At 43.2% G+C, this 11601-nt stretch overlaps 1 long non-coding RNA gene across 1 annotated transcript in view; it reads left to right on the forward strand.

Moving 5' to 3' along the window:
* LOC116978972 overlaps positions 1-10632 on the forward strand; it is a 34100-nt gene extending 23468 nt beyond the window's left edge. Inside the window, exon 2 of the long non-coding RNA XR_004413606.1 lies at positions 9124-10632. This is a non-coding gene — a long non-coding RNA (uncharacterized LOC116978972). The remainder of the gene's footprint in view (positions 1-9123) is intronic.
* Positions 10633-11601: the final 969 nt, after the last annotated feature.

An 11601-nucleotide genomic window follows, 5' to 3' on the forward strand; every position in this document is an offset into this window, starting at 1 on the left:
CTTCTTATTGAATTTCCTTCCCACATGCAGTAAGCAATTCTGAATTGAGAGAGTCAAATGAATTGTTCTCTTATAGTAACTGAGGTTATGCTTAAAGAAAGGCATGGAATGGGAAGGACTAAATGGGAAAATTGACAAAGCGAATGAAAAGTTGAGTAACTGTACTTGTGTGAATGTTGATGGAGATGGGGATGAAAAGGATATCCTCAATAAAAAGCTTTGAAGAAAATATGTTTTTTTAATTAAACATTAATTTCACACCATTGAGAAGGAGATAAAGTCTCAAATGAAGCAAACAGTCCAAATGGCTTACTTAGAAGACCGAGATCAGAACTATTTACATCTTCATGGTCCCGTTAATTATTTTTAATAACAGAACTACTTACTGCTCAGCTGATGTCAAGCAGTGTTAAATTTGCATGTTAAATTTAAATTGGTTATGACTAGGTGATCTTGAACGTTAGAAAAATTAGAGAATTAAATATACTGTGTTATGACAGTAAATTGGATAAATTGGAATGGAATAGACTGCGGTTAATGTTGCATTTTAAAATAAATGAATGGTGATATGAAGCAAATGATTTATGATTCTGTTCCTGTTCTGTGGCTGCTGTGTGTATGTTCTTCACTGTTTAATTTTGTGGGTCATCTTTCAAATTACTGAAATAATTTGACGTCCAGCATTTTTGCAATAAGGACTTTATCATATTTCATTAATTCAAGCACTCCACTGATTTAAAAAAAAATTTTTTTTAACATCCAATACAAACTCTCGTTCACAGGTTTTGAATTTTTATTTCATTGAGTAAAATAAATGAACATATGAGAAACATTACTGATCTGTAGACAAATTGTCTCATTACAAGAGGCAGACTGAAGAAGGTCCCAAACCAAAATGTCACATACTCCTGTTGCTGATGTTCCAAAGATGCTGCCTGACCCACTGAGTTACTCCAGCTTGTTGTGTCTGTTTTAGTTGTAAACCAGCATCGGCAGTTCTTTCCTCCAGACTTGTTTCATTACAATACATTTTATAAAAATAAAACAGCTTGTGTTAGATATGGAGTGCAAACACAGTAGTGCTTGAAAATATACAGTGCCAAATAAAAAATAATTTGTATTTATGAAGCAATTTTAACAGAAAAAATATTTTTGCTAGTTCAGAAGCCCAACGGACTAAACTAGAGCAGAACGAACAGAAAAGCTTTGTAAAAGCTCACATTATTAGACCAGATTATTTAATCAAATTTGAGATGATCCACAAAATTAAGCAGCAAAGACATTTTAAGGAGATTTTCAGAAGGGTTTTCAATTTAGGAGTATAGGAGTATCTCCCTCCTGGTGACCAATTAATATTGACACTATCAATTAATACGTTTTATTTTGGTGGATAGATTAATAGAATCATTATTTTACAATTTATTTTGTTTAAATTGATAACAAAATTAGTCAAAATTATTTGCTTCTTAAAGATGTTAATACATTTTTTTAAAAGCTTAAATAGTACATGTACTATCAATTTATAGAATGTTAAAGGATTGAGAAGGTTTACTTAAATCAGTAGACCCATGATATTCCGGAGGAGGCGCTGTCCTGAACGGCTGCCTGTCCTGCAGCTGTCCGTTTTTTTTCCCCTTCTTTTTTATTATTTTTAGTTCGTTAAATGTATAGTCAGGGGGCCTAAATCTTTTATGTGTGGGGGGTGGTGGGGGGGAAGGGGGAAACTGCTTTTCTAAGTCCCTACCTGGTCGGAGGGGTTGCCTTCCTCCGAGCAGCGACTTTGACCTGTCCTCGCGGCCTACCAGCGGGTCCTGGAGCGACGTTTCCCTGAGGACCTGGCCAGAACATCGGCGGTGGCGGCGGTGCAGAACGTTGGCGGCGGCGGCGGCGCGGAACGTCGGCTTTGGCGGCGGCACAGCGCTGGAGCGCTATTGCGGAGCGGGCGATGCCTTTCCTGGGTCGCCGCGCTGGAACTCCGGTATGCTGGGACCGCCGAGGAAAACATCTTGGAGCCGCGGTTCTGCGGAGCGGCCAGCTGCGGCGTTTGAACTAACATCTCGCCGAGATCACCAGTGTGCGGAGCTCCGTCTGGCGTGGTCTGTTGGCTTGGAAGCCGCAGGCTCCGGTGGGAAGGCGGCCGTTCCTGGCACCCCAAGCTGCTGAGGGTTCTCACGACGCCGGAGTACCATCACCCGGCGAGAACATCGGGCGCCGTGGCGGCGACTGTGGAGGCCTCAATAGGCCCGACTATGGGTGGACAAGGGGATGGGGACTGGACTTTGTGCCTTCCCCCACAGTGGGAATCACTGTGGGGGATGTTTTGGTGTTGAATTTCTTTGAATACTGTGTTGTATTTTTATTAGTGTGCTGCATGGACATCAGAATTTCCCCTGAATAAGGGGATTAATAAAGTATTTATCTATCTATCTATCTATCTATATAAAATGCAAGCAGTTAGATTCTTAATTCACACAAAAGTGTGCGAGAGGCAATAATGAGTAAGAATCTCTCTCCATTTTAAAATCAATTGTTTTCCATTTTTTTCACCATGGTGCAAAATATGGTTTATTATGATTTTATAGACAATAAACAATAGGTGCAGGAGCAGGCCATTTCGCCCTTCGAGCCAGCACCGCCATTCAATGTGATCATGGCTGATCATCCCCAATCAGTACCCCGTTCCTGCCTTCTCCCCATATCCCCTGACTCTGCTATTTTTAAGAGCCCTATCTAGCTCTCTCTTGAAAGCATCCAGAGAAGCTGCCTCCACCGCCCTCTGAGGCAGAGAATTCCACAGACTCACCACTCTCTGTGAGAAAAAGTGTTTCCTCGTCTCCGTTCTAAATGGCTTACTCCTTATTCTTAAACTGTGGCCCCTGGTTCTGGACTCCCCCAACATTGGGAACATGTTTCCTGCCTCTAGAGTGTCCAAGCCCTTAACAATCTTATATGTTTCAATGAGATCCCCTCATCCTTCTAAACTCCAGAGTGTACAAGCCCAGCTGCTCCATTCTCAGCATATGACAGTCCCGCCATCCCGGGAATTAACCTTGTAAACCTACGCTGCACTCCCTCAATAGCAAGAATGTCCTTCCTCAAATTAGGGGACCAGAACTGCACACAATACTCCAGGTGTGGTCTCACTGGGGCTCTGTACAACTGCAGAAGGACCTCTTTGCTCCTATATTTGATTCCTCTTGTTATAAAGGCCAACATGCCATTCGCTTTCTTCACTGCCTGCTGTACCTGCATGCTTACTTTCATAGACTGATGTACAAGGACCCCCAGATCCCGTGGTACTTCCCCTTTTCCCAACTTGATGCCATTTAGATAGTAATCTGCCTTCCTGTTTTTGCTACCTAAGTGGATAACTTCACATTTATACGCATTAAATTTCATCTGCCTTGCATCTGCCCACTCCCCCAACCTGTCCAAGTCACCCTGCATTCTCATAGCATCCTCCTTACAGTTCACACTGCCACCCAGCTTTGTGTCACCTGCAAATTTGCTAATGTTACTTTGAATCCCTTCATCCAAATCATTGATGTATATTGTAAATAGCTGCGGTCCCAGCACCGAGCCTTGCGGTACCCCACTAGTCACTGCCTGCCATTCTGAAAGGGACCCATTAATCACTACTTTTTGTTTCCTGTCTGCCAACCACTTCTCTATCCATGTCACCACTCTACCCTCAATACCATGTGCCCTAATTTTGCTCACTAATCTCCTATGTGGGACCTTATCAAATGCTTTCTGAATGCTTCTGATTTTCTTTCAGTGGAAGAATTATTTTGTTATTCTACTCCCTGCTCCCATGTCTCTTTATACTTTATATCCCATTTTAAATTTAAATTAAATTAATTTTAATTTAATTTAAATTAAAACACCGTACCAAGAATTTACAGACTGAACAGTCCGTGACTTTGGAAGCCTTTCCTTTGATCACATTGTTACAGTAACATTGTGTTCCCTATAACAATTATCCATAATAACAGACACAAGTGAATTTGGTGTCAATGAAATACTGATATTATTTGTTTATATTCCAAATAGATCTAAATTTGAAATTAATGACAGTAGTAACTTGACTTTATAGAGTGCCTCAAACACTGCCACACATTGTACAGAGTAGAACGTTTGATATCAGGCTTCCTGAAATATGAGAGGAAGTGATCAAGTTGTCAAGAGCTATTATCTTGGAGTGACCCAAAGACAGAATGGGGTTCACATAGTAAGACCCTCACATGGTGGAGGAAAAGAATGTTATCACAATTTGTCATCTGCAGTTCCTTACTACACTGGAAACAGAGGCGACCCAACACTAACAGTTTTGCCCTGTGCATTGTCATTGTTTTGTTTGTTAACGTCTTTATATCAATTCCCACTTTGCTGGTGAATGTCAGAGTGATGACACTCTTGTACTTTAATACTGCTTAAGGCGGCACAGTGGCAGAGCTGGTAGATCCACTGCCTCTTAGCGTCAGGGATCCGGGTTTGATCCTGAGCTCTGGTGGAGTTTGCAAGTGGTGCCTGGGACTGCGTGGAGTTTTCACGTTCTTCCTCTGACCACATGGGTTTCCTCGCCAGTCTTCTCCCACATCCCAAAGATGTGCGGGTTTGCAGTTTAATTGGTCTCTGTAAACTGGCCCTGGTGTGTAGGGAGTGGATGAGAAAGTGGGATAACATTGAACGTGTGAACGGGAGATCAATGGTAGGCATGGACTCGGTGGACCAGACGACGTGTTTTCATGCTGTATCTTTCAATTAAAATAATTTGTTCATGGGATCTAGTCTTCATTGGCAATACCAGTCATTGTTGTCTATATTTGACTACCGATGATGCAATTAAGAGTCAATTAGCCAGATGGGCTTGAAGCAATATAAAGACCAGACGAGGGAAGGATGATTGATTTAATATTTTTCATCATAAGATCATAAAATATAAGAGCAGAATTAGGTCATTCGGCCCACCAAGTCTGCTCCACCATTTGAGCATGGCTGATCTATTTCTCCCTCTCAACACCATTCTCCTGCCTTCTCACTCTAACTTTTGATGTCATTACTAATCAAGAATCCATCAATCTACACTTTAAAATACCCAATGACTTGGCTTCCACAACCACCTGTAGCTTCTGTGGATAGGATAGGTGACCTTTTGGGTCAGGGCCCTTCTTCAGTTTGAATACCACTATGAATAAAATACCTGATCTGACACACAATCTGTCTATTCCTTCCACAGATGCTGCCTGACCCATTCAGTTCCTCCAGCACTTTGTGTTTTACTCAAGATTCCAGCATTTCCATCATGACACTGGTTGAACTAGGAGTTGAAATTGCTTGTCGAGTTCCATACATCCCTCAATGCACTGACTAAATCGTTCGGTGGGTTAGTTAGCTGCCGTTAATTGCCCTTAGTCTGTTAGCAAGGGGCAGAATCTCAAGGGACTTGATGGGAATGAACATAAGATCATAAGACATAGGAGCAGAATTAGGTCATTCTGTCCATTGAGTCTACTCCGCCATTCGATTCACCATCCTCTGGATAAAGACATTCTTCCTCATCTTCATTCTAAAGGTACGTCCTTTTATTCTGAGGCTGTGCCCTCTGGTCCTAGACTCTCCCATAACTGGAAACATCCTCTCCACATCCACTCTATCCAGGCCTTTTCTTTTTTTTTTTTGTTAACCCATTATGTCTCCATTATTGATACTGGCACTAACATTCTGCAACTGTAGATGGCAATACTTCTATATCTGTTAACATTGTATGGTCCACCAACACACCAAGGTACTTGTGAACTGTCATCACAGTTGTATAGTCGGAAATGTAGCAACCAATGAAGACACAGCAAGATCCCACAAACAGCAGTATGAAATGACATGGTACTGTGCTTTAGTAATGTTAGTTAGGAGATAGCAAGGAAATATGTAAGATCTCCCTTTTCATTAGAATGACGGCATGGGTATAGTCCACTTGATGAGACTAAACAATATGAGGTGGTGTTAAAGTTGAATGTGTGTGATGTTAGAGAACCCACATCCACCAGTACAGCATTTCCATCAGTACTGTTATGTCAGCCCAGATTATCTGCTCATGTGTCTAGACCTGGGACTTCAAGCAAAGACCTACTAAATCAGAGGCAACCCACTGAGATGCAGCTGATGCCTGATTACGTATGGGAGCATTGAGGGAGATGGGGATGGGACAAGCCTTTGCTCATAAGCAGATCTGACGTACCATTTCTAATCTTGATGGGCTCTCAGAATCATTAGCGTTGGTTTCTCCTTCCTCCACGGTTGTCCATTACGATTAGGGTGATGGGTGGGAACTCACCCCGAGCAGTACTATTGTGCTAAAGCTTAACATGCCCATATCAAATTCTTCTCTCTGCTGTTTCATGGTGGTGTTTCTTTTTAAATGATGCCAAGATAAAGTGAAGAATTAAAAATAAGTGTAAATAACATCCCTGTAAACCACAAATTTTCTGCTGACCAATTCTATGAATTTTTAACATCCACTTCCTGAAACTGTTCAAGATTTATTTCTAACACGCAAAGTTACTTATAATTTATTTATTTCCTTTTATTTCTGTTTATTAATATAATTGACTGATTAGAAGTGATATCAATGCACAGTGGTAGCACAGTGGTGCACCGGTAGAGCCGTTGCCTCACAGCTGCAGAGACCTGGGTTCAATCTTGACTATGGATGCTGTCCATATGGAGTTTGCATGTTCTTCCTTTGACTGCGTGGGTTTTCTCCGGCTGCTCCGGTTTCTTCCCACATTCCAAGCCGTGTGGGTTTGTACATTATCTTGGCTTCTGCAAATTGTCCTGAGTGTGTAGGATAGAATGAGTGTATGGTTGATCGATGGTCAGTGCGGACTGGGTGGGCCGAAGGGCCTGTATCTTCGCTGTATCTCTAAACTAAACTAAACCAAGTAAATTACTAAAATACTTAGGTTGAACATTCATTTGTTAATCTTCCCAAACTTTTCCTTAATCCCTTTACCCAAACATTTTCACAATGTTGTGACCTCCTCAACATCAACCCTCTGTCAAGGATGTCTGAAGGGAAATCATGGCTCTCTAAACTCACTTTTATCTAAACCACTTTAAGCCTCATTCCCACGAACCACTACTCCAGACTCTTTGGATGAGACTTGGGGCCCCATCTCATTTCCCGCTAGATTGCAACTTTCCACAAATCTCTTTGCTATTTATGAATCATACAGCATGGAAACAGGCCCAACTCATCTATGCCAACTAACAATGGCCCGTGTACATTAGTCTCACCTGCCTGAGTTTGGCCCACGTCCCTCTAAACCTATCCTATCCATGTACCCGTCCAACTTATTTTTAATATTATTATTGTACCTGTCTCAACTACCTCCTCTGGCAGCTCATTCACTGTGTGAAAAAATGCACCTCATGTTCCTATTAAATCTTTGTCATCTCACTTGAAACATGCCCTTTAATTCATAATTCCCCTCCCCTTGGGAAAAGACTGTGCTTTTTACCCTATCCATTCCCCTCATGATTTTATACACCTCTGTACCATCTCGACAACATTTTATCAGATGCTCAGAAAAGGTGTGGCTCGTTGTTGTAGCTGTTAGCGCAGCTGCCTCTCAGCTCCAGAAACCAGGTTCAATCCCCCAGAATTGTCTGTGTGGAGTTTGCACTTTTTCCCTGTGGCTGCGTGGGTTTCCACTGGATGCTCTGGTCTCATCCCACAACTCAAAGCACGGTGGTTGGTAGGTTGGCTTGTCACTATAAGGTAACCAGAGCATGTAGATGAATGTTGGATCTACTGGGAATTGATGGGAATGAGAGGAGGAAAGATTTAGTGTTGGGTTTAGTGTAGGATTTCTGTAATTGAGAGTATAATAGTTAGCATGAAGTCCATGGGCCTGCGTTCGTGCTGTATAATTTTATGAGACGAAGGTGCTCCACTGAGGAGTCCACTCACACCATCAGAACTGTGCTGGTTCTTTCAGTAAGTCTACAATTCCCCCCTTCTCCTGTCCACTTCCCCTCCTCTCTTCCCTGGATTCACACCCGTTTCTCTCCCCCAGAGTCTTTTTCCGAGGGTAGGGGAATCAAAAATTAGAAGGGATAGGTTTAAGGTGAGAGGAATCAGAAGGGCAGATTTTTTCCCACAGAGGGTGGTAAGTATATGGTATGAGTTGCCAGATAAAGTAGCTGAGGCATTTACTATAACAACATTAAAGATACATTTGGACAGGTACATGGATAGAAAAGGTTTTGAGCAATATGGGCCAAACACAGGAATATGGGACTAGCTCAAATGGGGCACCTTGAATGACATGGACGAGTTGGGCCGAAGGACCTGTTTCTGTGCCATAGGACCTCATGGTAGAGAAACAGAACATTGATACAGAAGAGACTGCGGGTGCTGGAATCCTGAGTAAAGCACAAAATGCCGGAGGAACTCAGCGGGTCAGGCAGCAGCTGTGGAGGGAATGGACAGATGCTTTGGGTCGGAGCCCCTTGGGTTTAGTTTAGTTTAGAGATAGGGCCTGTTTCTGCACTCTTCGGCCCACCGAGTCCACGCCGACATGTGACCCCCCCCCCACACTAACACTATCCTACACATAATAGGCACAATTTTGCCAAGCCAATTAGCCTACAAACCTGCACATCTTTGGAGTGTAGGTGGAAACCGGAGCACCCGGAGAAAACCCATGCAGGTCACTGGGAGAATGTACAAATTCCGTACAGACACCACCCGTAATCAGGATTACACCCGGCTCACCGGCAATGTAAGGCAGCAACTCTACCGCTACGCTGTCCTTCTTCAGACATTTGAGCAGATCCAAATTTCCCATCGTGCTGGGTTTAAGGAGTCGATGCCTTTCCTTGGTTTGCTACCTTCCACGTACATAGCCATCAATGACTCACCAGTTAATTTCCTTTTGTCACAGCGTACTTGCTATCAGCTTACTGGCCTTGTATGTTCCTTATTGACTCCCACTTTCTCATATAGGGATGAAAGTGCCCAAGGGAATATTTCCCTTCCTGAGTTCCTGTCGCCTTATCTTTGTCCTTCTCCATTACACTGTTACTCATGATTTACTGTTTGTTTTTTTTTCTCCCCAGGTAGTTTCTCTCTGCCAGCCCTCCCTCTGGGATTTGTGCAATGTTTTGGTGGCTGGCAAGACACGGTTTAGTTTCACACAGCACAATTATTGAAGAGTATCCCGTTTCCTCTGCTAAGTTCAAGTCTCATTCTTCCTGGCTCCTCACTGTCAGCCTGTCAAAGAAGGAACTTTGTAATGAGTCGGATATTTAAACCCAACTTAACCCCACCACTCTCGAGGTTCAATTGCTTGGCAACAAGAAAGATTCACTATCAAGTATATTACAAAGAAGGATAATGCGATGGGAGTGGCGGAATCAGTGAGTTATCTTTCTTCTGCTCCTCCCTTGTATCAATTCCCTTGGTAGGCATCGTACTCCTATACATTGCCCTCCTCATCACTGGTTGTTTGTGGCCCTTGGCCATCAATGGTATCAGACAAAGGATATTGTTGAACGCAAACACAACTGTGAGCTCATCATCACATTCAAACTGCGGCCAAGAAAGCACACCGATGCCGCCACCTCTTCAGAAGACCAAGGAAGTTCCACATGTCTCCAATTACTCTTGCCGAATTCTACTGATGTACTGTAGAAAGCATCCTCTCGGAATGCATCACAGCTTTGTCGGCCCAAGTCTGCAGGAATTTGCAGAGAGTTGTGGAAGTGGTCCAATACATCACACAGACCAGACTCCCCACCATTGATTTCATCTACACTTCACGCTATCTTAAGAAAGCAGACAATAAAATCAAGGACATTTTACACCCCAGTCATTCCCTCGTCTATCCCTCCATTCAGGCAGAAGATACAAAACCTTGAAAGCCCATACCACCAGATTCAAGAACAGCTTCTTTCCCGCTGTTCTCAGACTACTGTATGGAAGTCCCATAATCTAGGTTGTAGTTCCAATCTTCCAACCTACCTCATTGCAAACCTTGCACATTTTCTCTGCAACTGTAATGCTATAATGCTATATATTCTGCACTCTGGTATTTTTCTCTTTGCACCTCCTGTTGCACATGTGTATGGCTCAATCATACTCAAGCGTGGTATGATTTGACTGGATAGCATTAAAGCAAAGTTTTTCCACTATCTCGGTGCACGTGGCAATAATAATCCAATACCACGTTCTCTGCAAGGGTTGTGCCATCTGGGATGAACTCTCAGATATCTCTTCTCTGAACGGTTCAATTATGATGATGTAGCTTTGATGTACAATTCTTGCACTTTCCTGGATGTGAATCAGAAGATTAAGGATTAAGGTCCCACCTTGAAGCCGATTCAAACTGAGGAAGCATGACACTGTTTGAGGAGATGCCTCCCTAATCAAATGTTTATCTGAAGCTTGCTTTTCTAGCAAGAGAGCCAAGAGTCAATAGTGTTTAATTGCCTTATGTGTGGAATATGCAATAATGAAATGTTTACTTACAGCAGCATAACAGGAATGTAAACACTTGAGATAAGTACTCATTGATAACACATTAGAAAAAAAATCAATAAATTAATAAAAACAATATTAGTACAAAACAAAAGCCTGAAGTTTCTTGCAACTCCACACAGACGGCACCCGTTCAAACATGCAAACCCCACATAGACAGCACCCAAGGTCAGGATTGAACTGGGCGTCTGGTGCTGTGAGGCAGCAGCTCTACCTGCTGTACCACTATGCTGCCCTCACTGGTGAACTTCTAGATAAAAGGTAAGAGAAGTGCCATAGTCCTCACCCAGGTCTCAATGCCACTGTGTGGAGCATCATGGGTGAAACCAACCATGGGTTTAATTCCCAAAACAACTGATCAAATGCTTACACGTTGAAAATCAGAAACCCCAAGTCTACAGCAATAATTTCAAATGTGTTTACTTCAAAGCATGTATGCTTAGTTGGGGCATGTCATAACATTTTGAGTCGCAGGAGCAGAATTAGGCAATTCAATCCATCAAGTCTACTCTGCCATTCAATCATGGATGATCTATCTTTCCCTCTCAATCCCATTCTCCAGCCTTCTCCCCATAACAACTTGACAGTTCTCAGGGATGGAAATGTATCAAAACATGGGGGGTGGGGACATAATTTCTTGGTAGAAGCATACACACACACACACACACACACACACACACACACACACACACACACACACACACACACACACACACACACACACACACACACACACCACCACCCCCCCCCCCCCCCCCCCACGGCTGTGGGTGGTAACATCGGGAGCTGACCTGGTTGGTGACCGACTCTGAACTCCTGCAACAGCAGCTTCGTCCGCCCCAAACTGTGGAGCTTTAATCGGCCCGTTCGCAGGGCCTTTCATCGCCCGGCGCGGCTTAAAATCTGCCGGCATCGGGAGCCTCGATCACCTCGATGCAGCAGTTTGATTTTAAGCCGAGCCGGGTGATAAAAGGCCCCGCGAATGGGCCGATTCAAACTCTGCTCCACCAGGATGTCTCCCTCTTCCAATCACCGCGCTCTATCCTCAGTCCCACTCC

Source organism: Amblyraja radiata, chromosome 12 (assembly GCF_010909765.2).
Source record: "Amblyraja radiata isolate CabotCenter1 chromosome 12, sAmbRad1.1.pri, whole genome shotgun sequence".
Classification (NCBI taxonomy): domain Eukaryota; kingdom Metazoa; phylum Chordata; class Chondrichthyes; order Rajiformes; family Rajidae; genus Amblyraja; species Amblyraja radiata.